The following is a 21,301-nucleotide window of genomic DNA, read 5'->3' on the forward strand; positions in this document are numbered from 1 at the left end:
GGCGGCTTGTCCAGGGTGTACATCGCCTCTTGCCATTGACTGCTGAGCGACCCGCGACCCGATACCGGACAAAACGGTTGGAAAATTAATGAATGAATGAAACTATGACAATTACAAATTTAAAATCAACAATAACAGAGCAGCTCAGCAGCCAAAGCAAGGATTCCTCGCAAGCTTTGGTGTCTCTTTTACGGGATTGAATAGATAGTAAAAAATGTGCAGTGATTCTGCTTACAGCCTTTGTTTTATTTCTCCACTGGAGCTTTCGCTAAGAAGATCGCAAAGAGAAAGAGAGAGAAAGAGAGAGATATGATGATGATAAGAAGGTAATAACTGATCAATTTTGACATTGTCATTCTTCTTACGAGCATCATACGTGAAGCCAGGTTCCTGTAAAAGAAAATAAATAACATTCTATGTGATAACAGTGATCTGTTTTTCAGGGCTTTTTTGATGTAGTGGTGATTTAATCCAGCAGCAACTGAAAAAAAGTCATTTATGATCCTAGACTGAGCAGAACTGCAGCATGAATGGTGCAGCTGATTAGAACTGACAGCATCTAAAGTACAAAAAGGAGTCAAAGATCTGTTTTAGTTTACGATTAACGTCCAGCGTGCAGGACGGATTGTGCTGCTGCTTTTTATCGCTGTTATTACACCAAATGTTCTTCTGTGGATGCTCTATAGAAGTATTTTCTCACCTGCTGGGAATTTACAGTGTTTTCTGTCTCATTATTTGCTTTCAATCCAAGCATGCTTTATTACCATTAAAAGAAATCTACGCACTTACATGCTATTTTAAAAGCGTGAACACGCGAGACCTCCACACAGGATTCACCACAAAGAATAAGGAAACAAATAAATCCAAGTCACTCCTTGAAACCTTATAAAATGCCAAGAGTTTCATCCTTTTTGCCATTTATTTCAAATATTTACATGAGTGTGATTATTGTCCCCTGCAGGTTCGTGTGATTCATGGGAGACTGAGAACGGGACTGTGTCCAGTGTGATCAGGACTTGATTTGAAAATGATCCGCCTGAAGCTGCAGGAACCGCTGGCATGCAGGCTGCCACCCGAAGAAACAACAAAAACAAAATCAGTCAATTCTGTAAATAATAAAGTGCATAAACGTCCGCTAAAGTAAAGTTAAGATTCACCGAGCCACTCCTGTTCAGCCGTGAGCGTTGAAAGGCAGAAACAGCACGAGTCGGTTAACTAATTATCAGTTTTTAAATTAATCAAACATTTTTGGATAATTTGCAAGGTTCACTGTATCGCCACGGGAGCAGCTGATAAATAATGTGTGATGTTAACAGTTTTGGTTTTGGTTTTTCAGAAAGAAAAGAAATGTCTCAGATGTCATCTTCCCCAACTCTATGGTGGCCCCCCCATGAAAGTCCCTTCAGCCAGACCCCAGCAAAGGCACTAAATTTGATTTAAGTATGAACATTTACCAAACTGACAGAAGAGCAGTTTATACACGGTGCTCAGGTTTCCTGCCCCAGGGCAAATTATGGTCGTATTCTTTATTCCCTGCAGATTTGACTTCCCTTGTTGATTTATTTTTTTGGGTTATTCCCCTCAGTGGGGATTTTTTTCAGGCAAATCACATTTATTTGGATTCACATGTAAACGTTTCTCCCCGAAACAAGTGGCTGCGATCTTCATGGAGCGCTCTGGGTTGATTGTTATTGCATTGTCCGAGTTTCCAGGAAGGCTATTTGATTGGATCTACAGCATTTTCAAATCTCATTTTTACCCAATTAACGGGTGCACCAAAATGGCAAGATCATAAATTCCTCAATGTTTAAATGAGTGTTTCTATTTTTCTTTTGCTGTGATCGAGAGTTTGCACCTGAACATACTTGGCCTGACGCAGTAAACCCGAGCCACTGATTTACACATGCTGCAGAAAAAGCTCGGAACGATTTGTGTGAAGCTGTTCTATCCAGGTTAGGAATATCCTACTCTGTGTACCCATGCAGAGCTCCCCAGTAATGCATCTCAGGAAAACAAATCAAATACAAATCTTACTTGCACGTACATCTATTGATAGAAAACCTACCCTGGATCAGAGCCTGTGGCCCTCGTAGAGAACTTGCACGAGAGCTGGCAGGACTTTCAGGAACGTTTTGTCCTGTTGCTGTTCAACGCAACGTTTCCCAGACAATGAACTAAAGAACAAAACAAAGATTAGCTGATCCATGTAGGCATCCACCAGCAGGAAATTACTTATTTTATGACGCAGGGACACGCAGCCGTGTTTAAACTCTAACACAAGACTGTTGTTAGTAAAGTTTAGAGGCAGACTCGGTAATCCAAACCATAATTTCACACTTGTCTTGAAATGACAACCAAACTATTAGGAGTGAAACTCCTAACTAAATGCATGCAGCATATCCGAGCAGTTAATGCGTCTTTTGGACCATGCTTTCTTTGTGTGGCTGACATCTAACAGAATATCACACAATATGCAAGTTAAAAAAGCTTGAGAATGGCAAGTAACAAAACAGGAACTTGGATAATCCCAAATACTTGGAACTCAATTTGTGCACATGAAGGAATGTCTGCAAACAATTTATACTAACGGGATCATTATCTTCGACTGATTGTGTGCAGACACCAACAGCACCAGGGGTTATGTAACAAAATGTGGCATTACTTCCTTCTACTTCTTCTCAGTTTGACCAGCAGGTGCCACGATTCTTTATTTCTGAACACCGAAATCAGTTCAATATTTTGGAAACTGATACCGCTCTCATGTTTGCATGCTAAATAGGAAGCTAAAGCTATCATCCTGTTAGTTTATCTCAGCTCAAAAAGTGGGAAGGGTGGTCTAGTTCTGTCCAAGGTACCCAAATCAGCCCGCAGGATCTCTGTTCATCCCATTTAAACCTTTGAATTCTATTTTAAATGACTTGCCTTGGTGTAAATGCCGGACTGTTACTCACACACAGGTCACGGTAGTGTTATCCATCAGGCCTGCAATGAGCACACAAATAACAATAAAAAGTGCATAAGTTCATGTTACATGCTCGAATCACAGCGAATGTCCAGAAGCAGGCGGCTGCATGATGTAGACTAGAGCAACCATTTCAAGAAGGAGCCAAACCAGAACAACACTCACAATAGGTCTGGCGAGGTCAAACTATTCTACACCTTGCTGTCCAGCACTTTCTGTACAGTAGTTACACAAAGTTCACCCCCTGCAAATGCATATGTTGATGCATAGGTGTGAAATACCATCTGGATCTGCACCACACTAACACACAGTCACAGATATAACACTAAATCCATGTTTGATTCTTTTACATCAAAATTTGTCTATGACCTCCTGAGGATTTGTGGAAATTTGAATTAATAAATTATTTCATGAATGAATGGCCTTTGCACTGTTCCTGGATGTGACCCTCTGTAAGGACAGCAGTGAAAACAACAAGTACATAGCTGTGTTTTTACAGCTGTTGTGTGTGTGAGTGTGTGTGTGTGTGTGTGCGTCATATACAGGCCAGGATTGAAGTGCTTTTAGCGGAACCACAAAGCAGCTTAATTGAACACTCATGCCTCAATTAAGCATAAACAGATTAGCACCCACAACAAAGACATACATAAATATGAGCGGTTGCATTATGTAGAACAAAAGAAGACTAATTCCAACACAATAAGGTTGTAATTAGTCTGATGAAGATGGTGATGGTGATGTTTATGTTTATTGATGGGATCCCCATTGGCACAGCAGAGCTGTCGCTATTCTTCCTGGGGTCCTAGACAACTCATGACATACATAAAATACACAGGATAGCGAATATAGTCAGTCAATCAATACATTGTTGACGCAATTATACACATATTTCATACGCCTCAAGTTAATTTAATATCAGAGCATCTTAGTTGATAAAAAATATTTCAGCATTGATTGAAATATTTTATTTTTTTCTTCCCTAATAATTATTTCTGGCAGCATTTCCATGTTAAAATGTGATTGTGTTTTTGGTCATATGCAGTAGTCCAGTACGTCTTCTAATAATTGACAGACCTTTCCCCATTTTAGTGATAATATTGTCAACATGTCCGTTCCAGGATAATCTGTTATCTAAGATGATACTTAAACGATTTGCCTCATCATACCCACAGTCAGGTTTAAAACAGGATTAGTTTTTATGTGTGATTCTCACTGCTTTAAGTACAAATCGTTTGTATAGAATGTGTACAGTAATGGCCCAAGACAGCTGCCCTGGGGTACTCCACATCTCACATGCCCGAGATCAGAATATGACCCATTATAAGTGTGTGTGCACGTGTGTGTGTGATGGAGGGTGCTCTGTATGTTTTACAGATGTTGTCTTTTATTCTAATGCACTTTGATATAATGCACTCTTGCTCTCGATTGTACAGAAAGCCACGGAATGGAAACATTATTGGAAGATATTTGTCCAAGAAATTAGATCCACATGGAATCTGGAATCAATCAACCTCTTGTTTATTTGTACACCCAAGAAAATAAAGTAAATCAAACTGCTATCCGATTGATACTCAATAGGCTTAGTCACGTGCTGAAAGAAAGCAGTTGTGTGGATGTTTGTGTGTTTATGTCAAAATGCCGTCTATGTTGGGACAAAACATTCAAGTTGGCACAATAAATATTTCAAGACACAGCCAAGAACATAAATAAATATTTGAGGGGTTTAGAGCTTCTATTTTTTTAACTGCTAAATAATGAGATCTCACAAAATAGACCCCCACCATCACCAGAGGTGTACGCCCTTCTCTCTCTCTCTCTCTCTCTCTCTCTCTCTCTCACCCCTTCCTTCCATCTCTAAACTCACTCTCATTTGGGATCTTGATTCAAGAATAAATGCCTACTTAATTTAACACAGATTGAGCAACATGACATATTCAATTGTTTCTACAGTTCATTCTGTGTGTGATCCAGATCCTGCTAGTCTGACTTCACTCCATCACGATTCTGACCACAAATGCACTTTAAGTCAAAACGTTCAAACAATCATGTCCAAACAAAAACGCTGCTCCAATGAAATCTAATTCTCTAATCCCTACGGTACCTTGATTAGGATTCACTCACACACACGTGCACACACACACACACACATCCATAGCACTATTCATATCTGTGTGGGGGATCACGGTGACGACACAAACTATTGATCTCACAACTCACTGTTGCCCAACTCTTGACCCCACTAGAGCTGCAACTGGCCTGCCAAGGGTGACGTCAGCGTGACCAGTAGTGACTTCTGCTGGTTGTTTAAAGGGCCTCTGCAGAATGAAGTGGCCTCCCTGTTAGAAGCAGCTGGCCACTGATTGTGCTCCGGTGGAGACACAAGGTTGTCTGCACCATCTGCAGCACCATTAGCGCTTTGGTAAATGGCGAACTAGCCGTTTCAGACCATTTGCAAATTAAAGCCTATCGAACAGAGGAATATATTTTGATTTGTCCTGGACTGGAAATGCCCCTGCATTGCCATGATGTCTGACATATACCGTTTCACTGAACTAATGAGCTCACCACCAAATCTAGTTACATCCTTTATGTGACATGCAGTCATGTGGGCTTGTGTTTAGATGTTTGTGTATGTGTATGTGGGTTAAAAGAGGGAAGGGGAGGGAGGGAGGAGAAAAAAATAAGGAAGAGGAGGAGGAGGAGGTGGAGTGGAAGGAGCATCGCCACAGCCTGCACATAAAACAGAGGAGGGTTAGATGACCAGGCACCAAGCAGTCACCGATGTCATTCACACACACACACACACACACACACACCTACATCAGCGATCTGTCTGAACTATGCTCTCTGGATGCAGTTTGAAAACAATCCAACAGCCAAGCTGATTATAAAAAAATGAGGATGAAAGTTCAAAAGTTAAATAGTACTCTTTATTGATGATGATGATGAATATATTTATTAGATAGAATGTTAGAGTACAAGTACAGTCACACAGTGGTATGTATTACAGTACAAGTACAGTCTCTCTAAGAGGAGCATTTCAAAACAGCCCTTGCGGTCTTGTTTCCGTTGAAAGTCCTTAGTACATAAATCATTGACATTTAACAACACCAATAAAACTAATATTAAATTACTCAATTGATGCAAAATAACAATTAAATAAAAATAAATTACACCACAGATGCAAAATAACAATAAAGAATATCCCTCAATCTTCATGCAGTCAGAACTAACACTGAGTACTCTGCTCTCCCAGAGAGTCTCTGATAGAGCACAGGGGCCAATAATTCAAGGATTGCCCAACCTTTTTCTGTTCGGTTATACTTTAACAATAAAACATGATGCTCTTCCATGGACCATTCATTGCTTTATCAGCTCCAATCATTGGGGACTTGCAGGGGGGTAAGAAAGGGTGATTAAAAAAATACAAAATAATAATAATGGAGAAAGTGATCCTGAGGCGAGGTGAGCAATAAGAGGGATGGCAGGATTCCCAGGAAATGAAGAAGCCTGTGGAGAGAGAAAGGGGGATGGTGGTGTAAGGGGATAGAGAATATGAGGAAGAGGGAGAGCTAAATGAAAACCATCTGCAGGCTGAATCTCCTGTATTGTTCCCAACTCAAACCAGCTGGCCGCTCTTGGCTGATCCATCAAAATAAACATTTTCTCGATGGCCACAAGTTACACTGGCCTGGTAGTCATTAAAAGAGCTTTACTATGCTGAGCGGCCTCGCACTCACTCCACTTAGAGCTATATCTATATCTATATATATTATATACGTATACAGGGTGCATTAACATATTTTTTTCATATGCAAGAGTCCATGATAATGGATGGGATAATGCAAGCATCCAGAGAAGACTTATGCACAAGGCACAATCGTTTGTTTGTGTCACAGCGACCTCACCACTTCTTTAGCCGTTGAACTTGAACTTGCTGGCTCAAGGTCAAAGCATTCTGAAACAATTACTTTAGGGCTCTGGAAGATGAATCACACATTTGTTTTGTTCCTCGCTGGCTTCGATGCCGCCATTAAGGGTTTCATCAATTTAAAAACCACAACAATGACTTCAAAGGCTTCCTCCAGCTGAACATGTCGGTGTCAAGGGTTTGCATTCAGAACGAATGCCTAGTAACCTGCTGCCAGTGAAGTCGCTCAGCTTTCTGTGTAGCTTCTGATCATGAACTCAAAATGAAGAGCGAGAGAACTGAATTATGGAAGCTGGTCTCATTTCATGTTGCACTTTGTATTTATTTTTTTATTAATATTGCATGAAAGAGACCACAGCTGAAGTCAGATGTTACAAAAGTGGTCCCACATCTAATTGTTTGATGAACACAATAGAACATTCACAAGATACAAATTGAATCACTCCAGTTCCTTCAAACTATTTTTTTATTGTATGAGCATTTGAAGACATTAAAGACTTGGGTATACAATACAGAGTGAATACTGATCGATTAAAGACACTTAATCAATTTTGGGGCTTCCAAAATGAAACCCAAATGAATTTCACTCATGCTATTGTCAGCAGCCAATTCAGAGAAAAAGGAAATCAACCAAAAAAAAAAATAAACAATTGATGTGGCATGAAAGGATATACATGTGTCATCCAGATTCTTTCTAATTCTGCTGCTGCGCATCAAAAGGGAGATATTTTTAAATGTATTTGATCATGCTACGATTCAAGCGCTGGTACTGAATGAGTTAATCATGTGTGTGTAGCATATCCTCTGCCGTCAGGGGTTCTGAGAGGGACAGGAAACGACAGAGACCTTCCATTGATTCTTAACACAAACTGCTGACTGTTCTCCCACTGTGGGACAAACTCTGTGCAACTCTCATGTTGCTTTCCTGTTGTTAAAATGAAAGACTTGACAGTTTTACTCAGGATGCAGAGTTACCTGGCCGGTCCCCAGTGTCACCTCTTTTTTCCAGTCACCCTTCCATCCCTCCGACCACCGAACATCACCAAAAATGAGCAACCAGTTACCAAATGATCATTTCTCTATCAGTGTTCTCTGTAGCAGATGCATCCATTTAAATGATAAATGGAAATGTTTATAAAAGAACAGATGTGCGTGTGAAACTCACACGCACATTTCAAACATCTGCAGGAAGCTGTCCTTGATTTGCAGTTTTTTTTATATATCGGAGAAGACATTGAATTCCCATCTCTTTTATTTACTTGTGCTTCCTTCTCGTGTGATTTGTTGTTCATCTGTGCCAGGTTCAGCATCCTGCTCTGACCTCACCAGTGATGCTGAGGCTGCATCAGCACAGCCCCAGGAAGGGCCTCCTTCAGTTCCTCGCCCCTGCCGTCCAGTGAGCTGTTCTCGTTTTGGTGTCCACTTCTCTTTTGTGGCCACTGTAGTCCTCTAAAGCTCATTTATTAGCACATTATTATTTTTTTAATTGCTCATGTTTGTGTAAGATATTTTGAAATGTAGTTGCTGGGAGAGTGTTTTTCTGTGTGGTTGAAGCTTTATCTCGTTCCTGTTACATCATGATCCATGACTTCATCATAATTAACGCAGATGTCCCCGATTCACAGGCTGCATGCCAAAGGAGTCCAAAGCAGTTGCAGCTGAAAACTGACTTTCCCTTCTCTGACTTTTCCATTTGAATCATGTTCGAAGCCTGAGGAGCAAAAGTAAAGTACAATTCACAAGGATACTTGAGGGGGGTCAAAAATATAATCAGAATTTCATGTTTTCTGTTCATTTCCAGCCCTGTTATAAGCTCAGGGGTCCCAACTGACCCCCCTGGTAGGAACAATTGCAAAGACTGTAATCAGTACAGTCAAATAAACATGAGGGGAGGAAAAAGTTCAGTATTAGCCTGAAAGGTTGGCTGTCGGACAACGCTAACAGGATCAGATGTTACAGCAAGCCCCTAAAATAAATGTCGAAAAAAAAGATACGGTGAACGCAAAGGGTCAGAGGTCAGGTGGTAATGTCAAACACTTTTACAGGAGAGTGCAGTTTGCTTCTGGTCAGGTTTCTTTTTTTTTTTTAAGTATCTTTAAGCGCCTGTTTATTTCAGTAGCCATGATGCTCAAAGTCTCCTCTAAGATCCCCTCTGTACCGAGTGAGGAAACCGGCCCATCTGAAGAGAACCTAAACGTGGCAAACATACAAACTCCACACAGAAAGATCCAGAACCGACTTCCTATGATGTACCCCAGTGATTTCTGTGCCTCCTCTGAACTAAATCCTTGCTATACTGTTGTAACTTCAAGCAACGCTGATGTGTAAAAATTGGAGAACGCGCCCACAATATATATATCATCCTGCTGATAGGAGCATCTAATCGGATAATGCCTTTCATTCAGAGGAGCTGTTGCTGCAGGAAAAAAAAAAGTAATACACAGTACTTAGATCCTTAGCTGACTAGCTTGTGCTGAAATCAGGAGATCAGCATCTGTGCAGAATGTGTGCATAACTATAATCAGATGCTGCCCTTAATGATGGTGTCCTGGAATATAAAAACACATGCCATGTGTTGATAGACCAAACCCATCCCACCTAGACTTATATAAAATAGACTCAGATTAGAATGCACACACGCACGCACGCGCACACACACACAGTATCTCATAGCTTGTACACCACATCCTGAGGTGTCAGCCAGTCATGGGTTAACACTGTTAACCTGATATAGTTTGACCAAGTCTGCTAATCGTATAGAAACACACACACACACACACACGCACACTAACCTGCTTTAAATATAGGAGAGGATGAATGAACACTTCATAGCAGAGGTGAGAGTGTGAATTGAGAAAGACGTACGTGTTGCAAGTACACTCACATCTGCTGCTAATTTCAGTTCATGTTCATCTCCAGGGCATTGCTCCATCCACACACACACACACACACACACACACTCCTCACACACACTCCTCAATAGTGCTTTTCGCAACATGATCCTGCCACGTAATAACGCCTGAAGGCGACTGATTAATGTGAAATGAGGAGAGTCTGCAAATAAGAGATAAGACTCTCTACGGACTTGAGGTCACGTTTACAGCTGGATGAAAACCACGCTGGCTGAGGTTGTGGGTTGAGGTCAGGATCATTTGGACAGAACACTGGATACAGACGGAGGTCAAAGATCACTGGGTCAGTGTGTCAGGACGGCGAAGTGAGTGTGCCGGATTGTATGTCTGACATGCATCAGCAGAAACAATTAGTTATGTTACTGATGACATTACTTTCTGTTACTCTGCTCACCGCCCACCAACACCTCCGAAACCACCACATCCACACTGTAAAAAACGCTCACGTAAATTTAACGGTGCAATCTGATTCTGCTGAAAAGAATGTCGGCAGTTGTAAGATTTATGTTCTGTAAACATAACTGTAGCTGCAATCTAAAAGAGAAATAGACCTGCTGAAACCTGCTCAGCTTTGAGACACAGATGTGCAGAGCTGCGCTGCTGATGTAGCCTCCACTGAGTAACATAAGTCAGCGTTTAAATTAAAGCAGCATTAAATGGACCGTGCAGGGTTGCTCTAGTGTCTTCATCCAGCCAGCCGCTCATGCACAATAATTCAATAGCAGTGGCTCAGAAGGTGGAGCTTACAACGGCTTACTGAAAGGTTGGGGGTTCAATCCCTGGCTCGTGCAAGTCTACATGATCCATCAGTGTGAGTGGGATTGTTCGCATGGTTTGGTGAGTCTGTGGCATCGCATGGTCCACTCTGTGTGTGGAAAAACGCTGTCCTGTGTTGTAAAGTGCTTTGAGTGATTGGTCAGATGACACTAAAAAAGGGTAAATACATATATAGTACAGTCAGTCATAGTATTACTAACACTATGGGATGGGGGCATGGTGATTATGCTGATGATGATTTTTTTATGTACATGCAACATACGTAGAGGATTCCTAATGTAAAATGATTTGTGTTGTTTCACATCAATTTTCTGTAACGACTTTTAATACATTTCCAGAATGTTAAAATCCATTGTATTATTATTGGTAGTAGTAGTAGTAGTAGTATATTAAACCACATTGGCTTGTGTGTGTGTGTGTGTGTGTGTCCCTATGATTCAATACAGACTAATTACATTTACAGTATCTTGAAAAGTCTCTCTGACCTAATCGCAGCACACTGAACAAGCCGAGTCGATGATTCAGAAGTGCAGCGTTGTAGCTCTTACACAAAAACCGATGAATTGGAAAGGCCAAGGAATTGATAACGCAACCCTGCTGAGTTCAATTACGTTTGTTTTGCACAGACAAAACTCGCCCGCGTGTCGGCAGAGTGGGAGTAGGGCTGAAACTATGGCAGTTATGTAACCTAGCAAGCTTAGCAATGTGAAGTGGTGCTTTCTTCATGAGGTCACACTGACAAGAACTGATCCAGTCAGCTCCATCTGTGAAACCTAAAGCATCACACGGTAATCCAGAAGTGGAAAGGCCAGACCGGACAAAGAGCAGGACAGAATCCTGCAGCTGGGGTGTGTTTGAAATCAACCGCAAAGCATTTTAGCAGGTAAAATAACAGCAAAGCAAAACTAAAAGACACATGTTGTAATGTGAAAGCCAGGTGGAGGTATCACTGGACGGGAGAGTTTAACTCTAACGTAATAGTTCTACAAGCCAGCGTTCTACACCAACTCGGTTGGAAATGTCTTATCAGCTGAAGACGGGAAAGAACAAGTAACAAAAACATGTTGAGATTTGGGAAAACGTGTCAATCAAAGGAACAGTCCAGCCCAAAGACGAAAATAAGTGCTGCGAGATCCGCTGTACACGTTCCTGGTCATCCACTCTCTGAGCCTGCCTCATGTATGACCGATAATAATGATCCATCCATGCTTCACCTCTGACCTCACAAAACTGAACCAGGTGTGTGCAAAGTGAGGACAGGAGGGGGGCGTGGACGTGCTTGTGTGCATGGAGGACCCCTGTCTATGTTGACTGACAGGTCTGAACTCCTCCTGGTATTGCATGCTGGTCAAAGGGCCCACGGGGAAGGGAGTCCGTCTTGGAGTTTTCTCTTCCCTGTCAAAGTGTTTACCATCCAGACTGTTATGGACAATGAGGCGGGGGTATCATGAACAGAGACTGTACTTCAACCATTGGTCTCATCCTGGTGGCTCTGGAGCAGGGGGGGACACACTGAGACCAGGTGAGCTGCACGGGGGATCAGGTGCTGGCGTCTTCGCCCTGAGACACACAGGGCACCAGGCAAACAACCTGCTGACAGGACATCCTGTCTGTCAAACGCCAGCGAGACAGTGACGCCAGGATCCACCTTCATCTGGATCTGCATCAAATTTCCTACCACATGTTCCATCCGTCCATCAAATCTCAAGGAAATGCATCAGATGTTTGTCTGTTTTTTTTTTTTTTATCCTCCACACAAACAAGTAAACAAAAAAAACTGACAGAAAATGTCCACTTTCATGGAAATGCAAGGCGAAGGAGAGCTGCTGTGACAAGATGTTGAAGGATTGCTGCTGTGTTGTTCTTTTGTCTGGATGTCATTGAATGTGGCACGACTATAGGAACAGTCTGGCAGAGGAAGGTTCTGGTTGCATTTCCCACTTTAAACAGCACAATAACCAGCAGAACCTGGCAAACATTGTAAAAGAGCGAGCAATAGTTGTTAACGCACGTTTCTGTTGTTAACGTCATTAATCGGTCTTTTGTTGGCCAGCAATGATCAAAGCCCAGAGGCTCTGCCTATTTATGGGAATGCGAGGACTATGGTAGCCAATTGCAAGCTTTGTGTGTGCATGCGTTTTTGTGTAATTATTTTGTGTGTCTTTTGGAGCATACCTGGGATCAGGCCCGTATTATTGTTGATGGATGGACTCAACTCAATGCTCCCACAGGACGCTGTCTCTTCCAGAGTTTTGTGTAAGTGCTGCTGATGTCCTCTGATCCACATCCAGGCACGTAAACACACATGTGTGTGTGGAGGTGTGCGACGCTGCTTGGACTGTACGCTGCATGTGCCGGGTCCTGCTTTTCAAATGTGTTTAGTTTGGACTGAAGGGCAAAAGCGCTGTTTGCCAGGAAATTTAACTGTCCTATTCTGGCTTGAAGACATCTGCTGGGGGCCTCAAATAACTGATCTGGGAACAGTGGGTTGGAATAAATGATTTGATCAGAAAGTCAGTGCGCTTGTCAGGGCTTCTTCGAGCTCTTACCATGAGGTTGTGAACTTCATTCATCTGCCAAGTGCAGCACCGCCTGAATGAAATATCAAATTGTCTTTCTAAATGGACCTTCTATCAATAAACACACTCACTTCCTCTTCAAACACATCCCCTTCATCTGTACTCCGAATCCCAGCGGAGTCTCCCACAGGTCTGAGACGTCTGCTTGTGCACCTCACAACAGGCTCCGTGCAGCCTAAGATTTCCGCCCTTTATTCCTGCTTTCACTTCCCCTTATCTTCAATGCCTTCTCCTCTTCCTGTCCTACTGTCTCTGTCCCTCCTCCTTCCTCTCATCTATTTCTGAGCATATGAAAATCAAATGTTGTATTCGGCGTGTTCTTTGTGGGACTGACCCACAGGGTATTCACGTGCGACCGGAGTCTGGTGCCTCCCTGGCTCCTGGTATACCCTTTTTGACACAACCATTTGAGAACTGGGATACTGGGAAACACACACACACACACACACACAAATGGACATCAGTGCCAATAATGGGGATAGAATGTTCAGATGTTATCCAGGACTGGATGCCTTGTTGACCGTATAAGGATGACTGAGTGAAGAGGATACGAGGATGGAAGCTAACAGACGATACAAGAGACAACAGAGGAATCTTTTGAGATATTGCTTAGTGGCCGTAGCATTTCTCCTTTCTACTTTCATCATGTTAAACAGAACAGACACCTACACAAAATCACAAATATGTATGTGCCAATATATAAATGAAATGGACAAAATATACCGACACTTAGAACATTTGATACAACCAAAGTTGACGGAGAAAAGAGACTATCCTTACGAGAAAAAACAAACTGATTACTGCTGCCCAGAAGGTCGTGTCGTTTGAGTGAACGGTTGCATGTCTGGTCGGTCAGTCGGTTGGATGGTTGGTTTGTTGGTTCAATTCAAACCAAAACAATTTATGCATCCCCTAGGGTCAGTTCATAAGCCACAAAGAGTTGTGTCATAGAAACAAACAAAATAGTAAAATAAAAACACTGTGCATATTAGAACAATTATTAGCAGAAAGTTCTACTCTATAATCCCTTTACTACGTTGGGATAATTCTGGAGTCTTTTGTTGTTAAGCTATGGAAAGTTACCAGATGAGAATGCAACATGAACAATAGCCACACATAAAACAGATTATCAGCAAACTGTGTTGATCACTGTAATCACATATTCAAGCAGAACACACACACACACACACACACACATGCAGCTACACAAAACATGATCTGTTTTTCTAATCACCGCTGTCCTCTTCCCAGAATTGGATGCTGTCCCATGGGCAGGGCAGGGCCGGGTCCTGACTGTGCTGTTCCCCTCAAGTCGGCTTATCAGCTCTCGCTCCTGGTGTGTCCGATGTCTCAGCTTCTTAAAAGCCAGAGCAGATTTTTATTGTTCTATAATCAAACAGCAAGAAAAGCTTTATGGAAGTGTTGGAAGTCCTGAATAAACTTTCCACTGAAGAGAAAAGCATGTGTGCCTTTCTTCGAGTCCAGATGAGTGTACCTTCAGCATCTGCATGTGGGACCAGAACTCCTGTAGCATTGGGTTTCCTGCTGCAGCTCCTCAACACTGTCATCTCGACCCAGTGAGAAGTTTACATCAGGCCTGACTGCCAGAATATAATTGGCAGTTCCTAAAGAGAGTCAGGAGACGCGCCGTGTCCCAACAGCGATGTGTTCGGGACCAGAGGTTACTGAGTGTAGAAGTGAATGTTACAGTGTGGGAGGTCAATCTTGTAATAGGATGGGTGTGTCGCTCTAAATAATAAGTTATGTGGTAACATGCACGTTTCCGTCACTTACACCTCATTTCATCCAGAGAGTTTTATGAAACAGGATCCCTGACTGTATATACAGTATATGTACTATGGGTACAAACTACAGGGGAAAATACACACCCTTCAGGATCTTCATCTGCAGCTCAACAGTTCCTGTTTTGTTGGACTAACTATAGGTACCCCACTAATGTACAAATACACAGACACAAACAGCACTGCCAAGCAAAGGAGGAAGGAGTCTGTTGAGAGCCCTTAAACAAAAATACATTTTTAGAAAGAGGTCCTCTTGATCAGGGAAACAAAGGGAGGAAGTGACATGACGTCACATAGGAGGGAACCCGAGGGTCGCCGGTGGCGTGACGGACACGCCTATGAAACGTCTCACACATACACACGTTCACATGCTAATTCCATACACACACCAAATTTGACAAATACTGTCAAGGTCACTTGTGCCGCTCTCAAAATAGCCGTTTCCTTATTGTCCCGCTTATTTGCTGTTATTAGAATAATAGGGATGTTGCGTATCCATGTTCTCTTTCCTCCAGCAGAGTCCACAAGAAATCCAGTGTGCTTTATCAAGGGATGTTATCACTATCTTTCCCTATCCACCTGTAGCCATGCGATAACCATGGATGTAACAATAAGGGCATATTGTGCAAGTTCCTTCTCAGCAGACAATCCTGGCACAGCCTAATATTGAGGCCATACTGGCTTCATAATTAGCAACTCTTAACCCGGCCAAAAAGGCCATGCCTCTGGTTTGAGTCTAGCATCCCAGCTGCACGCTCTCCGTAACAATATGTTTAATTTAAATCAGAATCTGTTGTGTTTACAGGAGGTGTTTACCCCTTGTTCAGCCCACTTCCTTTGCATCTAAGAATAGTTCTGGACAGGATCAGTGACCATTAGGAGAACAGAGGGGCGCATAATTGTCTGTAAATCATCACCTTGCAGCTGCTGTCAAACAAATTAGCACTGAGTGTTTATATAGGTTGCTTCAAGCCAAACACACACACTAGTTCAATAAGTTATATACAAAACATATTGCCCACATCACTGTCATACTAAACAGACAAAAACACTGATGAGTATTGGTTGTGTACTGCTTCGCGAGAGAATGATACCAGATCTGGACAGCCTTGTGGAGGCCTGTTTCTTACTCACAGAAACACACACACTCACACACAGTATGCACTTCTCACATCTGGTGTCGGTTAGATTGTAGTGTATGAATCTTTAAACCAGAGTGGGACGAGCCATCCATCATGCCCCCCCCCCCCCCCCCATCCTCCCTCCCTCCCTCGATTTATTCTCCCTCTTTGGGACACTGGAGGCTACATGGAGAAATGTATTTTCTGTGTTTACTGTAAAAGTAAAGGTAAAGCTGAAGCCCTTTTCCTGTTTTAACTCAGACTAGAGGAAAGGAGGGAGCCCCATGCTGTTATGTCACACACAGAGTTTTAGATCACAGCAAGGGAGTGTCGTTGTCAACAAGGTAACGTGAAGTAATCTGGGTAAGCTGGACTCTTGTCTTAGAGGTAAATGTGGAGATTCCGTTACGTATGATTTGCAAAGGGTAATATAACTGCTTCTGTGTGTAGCTGCTGCAGGGCTCACATGCACACACACATAACGCATGTTCTTAAGCGGTGCAGAGCTAATAACATTTCCTATAGCTCCACGTGTAAGGTCACACGGTCATAATTCAGGTCCTCTACGACGTAATGGTAGTCTCAGCTTTGATAGGATGATGAGGGAGGAGGGAGGGTGCAATGTCGAATAAACAGCTACAAATTGCTAGTCCAGAGGTGATGCAAGTTTATTCAAGCAGTCGGGTACGTGCCCCATGATTGCAGGGAAGGATTTAGGTCACTCTGCCATGGCTAGAGTAGCATTGAATCTGAATAAGAATCTAAACTGACAATGAATCAGATGCAGGTTTTTGCTTGATCTTAACTCAACAGAGACAAAGTTTTTTTTTTTTTTATGACAGGTTGTAAACACTGGTATGTGATTTTCATATGACTCTCAACAATAAAAAAAAAAAAACGTTTTCCAGAACATAAAAAATACATTACCAATAATGCCGTGGGAGACCGAAAAAATACAAAAGAATCTACTGCTGATTTTGGCCGACGGCCTGGCAACATAACCGGAGCACGGGGATACTGCAGCCCCTCCAGCTAAAGACTACAGACACACCAAAGAACTGAGCAGGTATGAAGCTTGGCCAGGTGCAGTTAGGTTCATGTTCTTTGGGCAGTTAAGCCAAATATTATTTTAACCTGCTGCCCTCAAATTTGCTTTGCTGGTGCACCGAAGCTCATTCATACTGAGAAGCATGCAGAAATCTTTGCAGCTCCACATGATATGGGTCCAAATAATTTACAAATGTTGTGACAAAACATTCAGTATGTAAGAATTTTTCAGCATTGGTATTTTATCAGGTGATATAAAAATGGGTGTTGCAGCATAATTCGTCTTCAAATAGAAAGAAGAGGAATAATTTCTAATAAATATAAGACAAAGCAGCAGTAATGGATTTTCTTTAGAGTCTGAGGAAGAAGAAAAAGCAGGAAACTCTTCACCTTGAAAAGCTTTTGATTTTGACAATCAGTCCCCGATTTGAACATCCAGTGAAGGCCAACGATCATGTGGAGTCGTGTTTCTAGTGGTCGGAAGCAAGCGGAGGTACTAAGTGAAATAGCACTGTGTTCCCTCTCCCTTTTGTTTCACAATCCCCTTGAGCGAATTCGGCTGACTGCTTATTATTAAATCCTCCATTATTTTCAAATGCTACTCACTAACTGTGTCTGCTTGTCATTTAATGCTGGTAAGCTTGGTTTAAAGGAGTCCTTTGCTTTTATACGTGCAGTAATATGTATAAAAGACGAGGGCTGGAGCCACTGAAACAAGTTACAAGAACAGCTTATCCTTGCAGGCTCCTGTCTAATTTTAGCCCTCTGACATGTTTTTCAAATATATGAAAGAGTTTAGCACATGAAATTTCATGCGTGTGCTTAGTGTCACTATTTGCAACAAACACGTGCACAGACAGATGCGTGCACTGATGCCTCTGGTGCCAAAGAGTCTGAGTGTGGTTCTAATACAAAGAGATGTTGAGTCCATTTAGACATGCAGCTGCACAAAGCAAGTGCAGTCCAAATGGCAACACAAACAGCAGCACACAAGGTGACACCGCAGGAATAAACTAAGATCACATTTGATCTCACATGACACAGGACAGGTCTCCAGTGTTGCTGGCGAGGACGCCCTGTAGAGGAAGGATTTTTGGTCCACTTTTCAACCCCATGCAGGAGCAGAGATGGATCTGAAGCTGGAGCCAGCGTTTGACACCCAACTCTAACCTGCTGAGAATGACTTTGGCTCCTGTCTCTCATCCAAAATGACACTGCAACAATGGTTTAGTCCCCCCCGATCCCATCTGGTCTCATTTTAAATTCTCAATAATGGAGTGATGGTGCAGAGATCTTGGTACAATCAATATGGATTGCAGTTCTCTAGCTTGGGTCACAGTGTTTCAAGAACTTCATACCTGACAGACGCTGGCTTTTGGGGTGAGTTTCAAAGGGGTTAGTTGTGACGTGAAGGTAGTGTGCCTGTTCTCATATCCTCACATTTGTGCACCACACTGTATGACGAAGGTGTGAGCAGCGGAGTGAAGTGAATCATTGTCGTGCCAAACCTTGACCTCTCATAGAAGCCATTTGAAGTCTGACTCAGTCCCTCAGATCTCACATGTGGCTTATATTTGCCCCAGAATACCTCTCAGATCTATTGGCTGGTTTTAAAAATGGATGTAAACATGAAACCTTTGGCTGTCTTTATAGTGTCACTGGTTTGCAAGGGCATAGAAGGACATTTACCTTGCCCTGGAGTGCGGCTACAGACAGAGGGGCTGTTTATCCCACGACGGTCTGTGTGTGAAAGTGAGTGAAATACATCAGGAGAGATTTCACAATGCTTGTAAATGTGTTGATGTTGCCCGATTAAGTGAAATGTTTTGACGACGGTATAAATTCTCAGAACAAATGCGGTTTGAAAAGGACTCTCAGGGGACCCTTATTCTCATTCATGAATGCAGCTTCGCAGACATTTCCCAAACTCTTTTCTTGTTACTCAACATTGTGGTATGGCATGGTGCCCTGCTATTGTAAACTGGCCCACACGCTCTGCTTCAGACTTTTGGACAAAACAGTTCCTTTGCTGTAGCTGGTTACAGATATGTGTTATGATAATTTATCCGTCAATTTCTCTGGAGGCCCTGATGTCTGTCAGACAAAATCAAGCCGAGGCCTTTATCATTTTAAAAGATATTGGTTGGTATAGTTCTGCTTAGTGGCGTAAATGTCGTTAATTTTGTGTTGAAGCAACAGTGCAAGACAGAATCATATTCATATTTAACAGAGAGAATAAGTTGTACTATATGTGACATATGTTAAGATATGTTCATGCATTGTCTCAGTCTTTTAGGTGTACAGTATTGCATTCTGGAAAGGAGGAGGAGACTTGCAATATCTTTTTGCAAAGGACTTATTGTTTGCAGAAAGCCCCCCCTGCAGTTTGTGGTTTAGACCCTGGGAGTCAGCATTTATAGTATGAGTATGAGAAGGGATGAAAAATGTAATAGGGTTGAAAATAAAAACGTCTTTCCTGAGAACAGGGGGAACTGACTTTTGGTTATGTCAGTAATTGACTAAAGAAGGGTTTGCTGGTTGCAGAGTGCAGGTGAATAATCCTCAGTCTGAGGTCCAAACACGACAAAGGTGTATTGCAGAAGATGAAGAAACCATTAAAACAAAAACGGTGATACAAATCTGGGTAAGCTACAGGTCTGTAGGAATATTCAAATTCACCTTACTTTATTATCATGCACTGTGGTTTACTTTACTTACTTACTTACAAAGACAGTTAATCTTCTTAGCAGGCCAAGATTGTAATTTCACACATCTGTTTAGTTTGCTGGGGGCTTTTTCACCACCATCTGTTTGTGTGTTTGTTTGTTTGTTTGTTTGTTTGCTTGCTTGCTTGCTTGCTTGCACGATCACTCAAAAGCCTAATTTTCACTGCACCGTACCAGCTATGCTTTTCTCACATTTTATTGGTTTTCCTTGTGCAGTACTACATTTTTAGTTCCACCTCCATCGCACAGCGTCCACCGACTCTGGGGACACGCGGTAAAAGAGCAGTGCTTGTGTCACGGAAGAGACGATTGAATTTTGGAGTAGAGGCAGATATAAGGTCGGCTCCATGACATCCTTACTAACTTTATTAACCTAATCTTTTTAGGGTAATAATTGGAAGCTAAATTGGGGTTTAACTTAATTAAGAGACACTGGTGGGCCTTGATTTAGGCATGGCCTCCCAGGAGTGCTCCACTAAGTTATCCTGATTTTGTATCCCATGGCTCCATGCGATTATAAGGTTAAGGAAAATCCAGTGCAATGCAAAGAAATGCATTTCTTAACATGAATATAAATCAATAAAATAGACAAAGCTGGGTATAAATGAGCTGTAAAGCTCACAGATAAAGGCTTTAGTTCTCATTTGTTTAATCCATCTATCGGTGACGATGAGGAGCTATGAAGGGTCGGGTGTGTGGGACTTCTTTGCCTTGATTGCATTGATTTCCTGGCATCTTGTCCCAGTGATTCAAGACTAAGTTACAATGATTATACTGCATGAAACAATATACACCAGAGATCAATCATATCCTGCACTCACATACTGTGCACAGGGGAATACATCTGATCGGATTAAAGGCGTTAAAATATACATTCTCTGTCTGGCTTTAAGTATGAGCATGCCTGCTGGATGATGCTTCAAAGTCTCCTCGTGCATGTTTAGTAGCACATGGAAGCACTTTCCTTATTAGCACTCAACGAGACATAAATGGAAAAGAAGATTAATGCTGTTGCGATGACGTCTGCTCCACCGTTTACTAATACCTTAATCAACTCAAGTGCCTACATCACTTTATATTTATGTCACAGCTTTTTTAAAAAAAATTTATCAGCCAGCACTTTAGGGCGCAACCCTGTCTTTATAAAATGACTTTAAGATGTAGACGAGATGGTGGGATGTCCATCCATCCTTCCATCGTCTCGTCTTTATCTGCCTTGTGGGTCGCGGGTGTTGCTGGAGCCTATCCCAGCTGTCGATGGGCGAGAGGCGGGGTACACCCCGGACGCGTCACCAGCGCACCGATAGGAATTGAACCTGGAACCTTCTTCCTGTGAACGACAGCACTACCCACAGTGCCATCATCAATTAACAAGTGGAGTTATACCATGAATCTTGGTGAGACTTCAAATCTGACTGAACGGACACTTGGCACAGAATATAAA

This window comes from Brachionichthys hirsutus, chromosome 9 (genome assembly GCF_040956055.1).
Source record: "Brachionichthys hirsutus isolate HB-005 chromosome 9, CSIRO-AGI_Bhir_v1, whole genome shotgun sequence".
Lineage (NCBI taxonomy): Eukaryota > Metazoa > Chordata > Actinopteri > Lophiiformes > Brachionichthyidae > Brachionichthys > Brachionichthys hirsutus.